Below are 6,000 nucleotides of genomic sequence, written 5' to 3' on the forward strand. Positions count from 1 at the left end.
GAGAACCGAACCGCTACCCTCGGTTTCATCGAGGGGATTTATATCTGCCCCGATACAAGCTTCGAAAGTCGCGTAATTCGTAAACGAGGCCCGTGATCAACCCCGAAGAAATTATAACGGTGCTCGAAATGTACGAGGCGCGCTGAAAAACTTCCCCCTCCGAACTCGTCGCGTTGTACCGTGTGCATCGATTTAAACGGAAATTAGGTCCCGCCGGGCATTTCCCTTGTTTATCGCGCCGGAGTTGAGTCATTGTCCTATCCAGCTTGGGTGCATCTGTTACCCCGTCTTGGTGTAAACACGTGTTCGTTACGCTTGGCGATACTCCAAATTGTAGAGTCTGAACGAACGCCCCGCCGTGTACGCGATAAATTTTACATGAAATTGGGTGAAACGTTAGCCGAGACCTTCCGAGATGTTGCGACAAGCATTTGGCGACGAAACCGTGTAGGCGACGACTTACGAGCGGAACGGTGTATCGACGCCAATCTACCGACGAGGAATCGTCCAACGAGGAATCGTCCAACGAGGAATCGACCGGCTCTGATTTTTCGGGAACTTGGCACGGGAGCAGAAAAAGATATTGTATTCTTTTATATTTTTCGATATTATTAGAACGAGGAATACGAAAGTTGAAGACCAACCCTTAAACGTGCGGATGGAATAGCTATTTAGACGTTCGGTGTATTTTAATTAAGTTTTTCTAGAAGAGATTTTTTTATTGAAATTGTATATGATTTTATGAAAGACAAATCCTTAATAGAATGGTAATACCTATTTGGACGTTGAGTGTACTTTAATTAAGTTTCTCTGGAAAAGAGATTTTTTATTAAAATTGAATTATTGGAATGTTATTTGGTTTTGTGTTCTACAAAAAAGAAGAAGAGAACGAGAAGAATATGATTTCGTTAAAAAGAAGATAGTGATAAACCTGAAATTCCTTTCAAAAATGACCTTCGAAAAAATTTGTCCAACCCACTGTTGAATTGATTGAATCTAAATATTGTATTTAGTTCAATAAAAAAAATGAATCACAATTCTGTTCGAAGTCCTCGCGGTTCTCACTTTAAAATAAACTATATTATTTTATATTTTGTTTCGACCCATAATCCAACACCCACAGTGTACCTTTATGTTATACATAGATACGTAGATAATTTTCATAGAGTAGTAAATACGATAAACTTGCGCAATTTACGCTTGTCCACAAGAAGCATAACCAAAGCACATCTTAATTAAGAAAACGCTACATTTATAAGAACCCAATCCAAGTGACTACAGTGGCCTTCATATCCAATTCTAATTTCTTCCACCACCATCAATTTTTAACGCCTCTAAATGCCTACCGGCCACTGAATTAAAATCGAAGATTTCTCGATATTCCTTCGTTCCATCTGAGATAAACGTACAACGAGCCGTGTAATTTCCCCTGTTAACCGGCCGCTCGTTTTTCTTTGAATCTGGGATCGGAGTTACCTGTTCCGAGGTAACAGGTTGTTTTAATGCAACCGCAACGTCGAAACAAGAGGGGCCGACATAACGGATCGTGGGTATGTATACCTATCGGTGCTGCCGCATGGTCGAAGGGTTCGCCGTTGGTTATCGTTGTTGAAACCGGAGCGGTGTTCCCTGGCGCTGGATATACTGACCAGCTGTTAACCGAATGTATTGCGATCAATTTGTGAATATTCGCGATAAATTAGCCGAGCAAAGAGGTCGTTAACGGCCGACTGCGACTAGATAGGCCGTGTCGATGAACACCGGAAAAATTATTACCTCCTTGATACCCTAGGTACAGATACCCTAGGTACAGATACCCTAGGCATAGATATCATCCTAGGCATAGGCATTGCCTTTCCAGGCAATTTTATAGACTTTTTTGCGCCCAATGCGCTTGACAGAAACTTTTGAAACTTGGTACGTGTTGTATATCAAGTATAGGTTGTTTGAGTTAATAGGGAATATTGAACAATTTCGAGGTGTGGAATTTAATCTATTTGAACCGAGCACTTATACTTATAGATATGTATGAAGGGTACTACTGTATATACTCAAGTTACACACTGTCATCTAACAATACGTCCCAAAAATATTGGATGTCCTTGAAAGGAGCTGTTCTGGAGGTGATTTGAAACAACTTTTTCCTTAGCAAAAATGTTGTCCGAGGCTTCGTTAAGGAGATATTAATGGAAAACCCCGACTAATCAGAGCGCGAGTATGCCGGTGGAGCGCCCGCAGTAGTATAAGGTACGCGCTAGACAGTCGCAGTAGCATAGACTACGCGCTCGGCGGCCGCACTCTAATTGGTCGAGATTTTCTGTTAATATCTTAACGAAGCCTCGGACATTTTCGCTGAGGAAAAAATTGTTTCAAATCATATGTATAAGGTTATTTAAAATGTTCAACCATCTTGCTCAATTAATTTATAAATTGCGTATGATATTCGACGCAGCTAATGAGATCGTACGTGATCACAAACGGTTATACCTTTGGCAATTTTGACATTTGTTTAATATGATTCGATAGCAATATTTAAGAGACCTCAAACAACAAGAATATCGACAAGCTCGAATAGTATATCGAATGACCACCATATGACCCCTTTGAAGTTTCACGTTCGACCAGCCTGACGAGCCTCTAATGCGAACAATTATAACATCAGCAATTAAACAATTCTTTCAACATAATTTGCTAGAAATATTCCAAGGCCTCGAGCAAGAAAAATACCAACAAAAATCTATGTTTCGACCCAAAAGAAAAGAGTACCTCATGAGTTCGAGTGGAATATCGAACGACCTCCAGAGGTCAGACCGAACAGAAGTCCAGAGGTCGAAAGAGTAAATGTACGAAGGAAATGGAAACCACGTTGCGGGTTCGGATGTCGTAACTCTTTCGGGGTCAAATAACGTTCGACAAACTGACGGAATTAAAAGCACAACGCGAAGAAGCGAATAGATGGGGAAGGATGGCGGGAGCCGACGGAAATGAGAAGAAAATTAAGACCTAAAGTCGGCGAGGAAGAAGGGATGTTAACGTTTGAGGTGTACCGCACTCGGAGCTTTCGTTCTATCGAAGATACACACGCTATACCCAACGGCGTTCCACCTTCTCATCTACCAAAGCGGGCCAGTAACCTAGCAACACCCTCAATACCACTTCAACCTGTTCGCCCAACACCTTGGGTTTCAATTCACCTTATCTTTGCTATCTTCCTTGCGCTCTGTACGTTTCTAACCCATCCAGTACTCGACTAAGAAGTCTCGCGATTCGGTTAAAAATGCTGGGAACAACGAGGGAGACGGTTCGAGCTAATCTTTTCCCGTTGGATTAGATCCCGTGTAATTGGAAATTCAGGTGTACGTGTTAATGTAATTGGATTATGTCATGCTCTCGTGGAATTGCTCAAGTATATGAGGCGTTGTAATGTATTGAACAGAAATTTATGGACGTGTTGTTGTTTGAAAAAGTATCGACTTTGAGTTCAAGTCACGTTCGGTATAAAGAATGAAACATTTATGATAGAATTATATGAATATTGATTTCAAACAGGTAGAAATTGAGTTACGAATATAAAAACGAATTGAAAGTCCGATACGTTTGTAAAAAGCAACGCAATTCAACCAAATAACCGACAGTTGGGATGATTAATTTCAATGTCGAGGAAACGTTTCTCCGAAATTTCGGCTCCGTAACTTCGTCTTCTATGTTCGTGGCCGTTTCGACCCCCGTACAAACACGAAAGGACCAGGAATCCGCAAGAAGTTCCGGTTATTTAGAGGGCCTCCTCCAATTTACGAACTGAAAGGTTTTTTGCCCCGTGTTTGCAACGAACTTTCGCAGAAGACGTACCCGAGGTAACCGTATCTTCGAACTGCGGCGAGAACTTTATAAACATTACCGCTTCTTGCGAACTATCTGTCCCACGAAAGAAATATCGCTCAAATTGTAATATCTTTTCCTAGGGAAAGATTCGTACCCATACATTTCTTTTGTCGAATAATTACTCTGCGTACGAGATAGATACTTAAGTATTAGTTGATATTATAAAAGTATAAACGAAGAATAAAGGCTGCTTTTCCCTACCGAGCCATCCATTACCGTTCGTGTTCTTATTTGACACGGTATTAAATATGAGAAACGAGATACAACATATTCTTTAAATATCATAACGGTGATATTCTTATTCATCTCGTTTCCTTCTTTCTACGCCTAGAAGCTACATAACCTATATACGGTTGTCTTCGTTGCACGTACACGGAACGTGTTTACGATACAAGTTGAAGTTACCTCTAACGATACTTTTATTTCGAGCCCGACAATAAAGAACTTTACACCGAACTTCCACGAAAATTTGAAAGATATTCCCGGGCAAACAACTTCGAAAGCCACGGGAAACACGAAAGAAACTTTGCGTGTGCGCTATTCAGAACAGAAGTAGTTGCCAAAGCGAAACCTTACACCGGTCCTTGAAATATGATGCCTCTCGTTTTGTTCCTTCAGGTCTCGAACGCGGGGCGTTAGAACTTTCTTTGTTTACAGCGAAACATATTACGCCTGATTGCATCATCCTTTTTCCGCGTTAAACTCCTCGATCCGGAATTCTTTTACTCTCGGTAGAAAACAAATATTTCTCGTTTTCCTGAAATTCATTATATACAATTATTAATATTTATGGACACTAGGAGGACACTTATTCATTTTTTTCTGACGCGACGTAATTATTATACGATGCTTCTCTAAGCACTGTACATTAGAGGGATGTCGCAGGCCATTCACGTTTATGATAGAAATATCATCATGTGTCGGAGAAAAAAATTGCAATGGTTTCAACGCCACTTTTACGAGAAACCAGTCTCCACGGAAGATTATATTATTCTAAGCAATTGTTTAGAATTGAAAAACATAACCTTAAAAATCACGCGTGTATGTAAAACGTAACCTTAAAAAGTCACGCATGTAATCACGTACATGTATAACAGGTCTAAAGAGCTTAATTAAAATCAATATTAATATCCTATGAAAATCAAGGCAAACTCGTTCGTAATGAGTCTCTCTATTTATTCTCAGAAGAAGTACTTAACCTCTACGCGTTTTTCTGCCACAATAAATATACCAAAATATAGAAAAAGAACTGCTAATAAAATATAAATTGTTCGTTCTACCACGACATCCTTCAATAAAATTCGACACCTTCGAAGCACGGACGCGTACACCACCGTGATTGAAAGTGCGAAGGAAAAGCATGCGCGGAGCAGCATTCAAAACTCATGCATTATTTGTAACATACCTGGTACGACCTGTTGCTTGTTGTAAGGGCGATCAAAGCCGAGGTTAAGACTCTCCATGGATCACAGCGTGCCACGTAATCACAGTTTGCCAGATTCCTTCGTAAATATGTATGTTCATTCGATACTTTCACGGTGAACATCGTGCCGAAGGTAGATTTTCTAGACAACAGAGGGCGACACGAAATAGGAACGCCAATAATTCTACGAGAGACGAGCGACCCTCGTCGATCACAAATTCGCGATATCACGTTCGATTTTACGATCACTGACACTTTTCGAAAGAATAGTCGAAACTACGCGACGGAAACAATATTCCTACAACGTTTGAGAGTGTTCAGTGAAATATTACACGTTAATTTCGCACTATCTAAGCGGAGACAAAACCCGCGAACGTTCCTCGACAAAATAATGGCGCCTGTGGCGCGCGATCGAGCGAGAAATTATGTATCCATGTTCGATACGTAGCGTTATCGATCGATTTAACAAACTCGAAAATTGCCGCCCGGAGTACCGCGAAAATTTGAAATTGGTTAATTTACGACCAGCAGCTCATTAATTCGCGTACATGTTTGCACGAATGAATATTAATAAATCAGCATTTTTTTCTCCGTTTCGGGAGAAAATTCTGTTATTAATATTCATGGATACCATAGTCGATTCTTTTTCGTTTTTAGCGAACATGGGGTTTGGTAACGAGGTTAGATAGGTCCGT

The 6,000-nt window shown here is 40.5% G+C and overlaps 1 long non-coding RNA gene across 1 annotated transcript in view; it reads right to left on the bottom strand.

The window, feature by feature from the left end:
- Window positions 1-5,677, bottom strand: part of LOC128893347 (uncharacterized) — a 75,274-nt gene extending 69,597 nt beyond the window's left edge. The window contains exon 1 of the long non-coding RNA XR_008461312.1: window positions 5,288-5,677. This is a non-coding gene — a long non-coding RNA (uncharacterized LOC128893347). The remainder of the gene's footprint in view (window positions 1-5,287) is intronic.
- Between the last annotated feature and the right edge of the window lie 323 nt (window positions 5,678-6,000).

Source organism: Hylaeus anthracinus, unplaced genomic scaffold (assembly GCF_026225885.1).
Source record: "Hylaeus anthracinus isolate JK02 unplaced genomic scaffold, UHH_iyHylAnth1.0_haploid 27361, whole genome shotgun sequence".
In the NCBI taxonomy this organism is placed as follows: domain Eukaryota; kingdom Metazoa; phylum Arthropoda; class Insecta; order Hymenoptera; family Colletidae; genus Hylaeus; species Hylaeus anthracinus.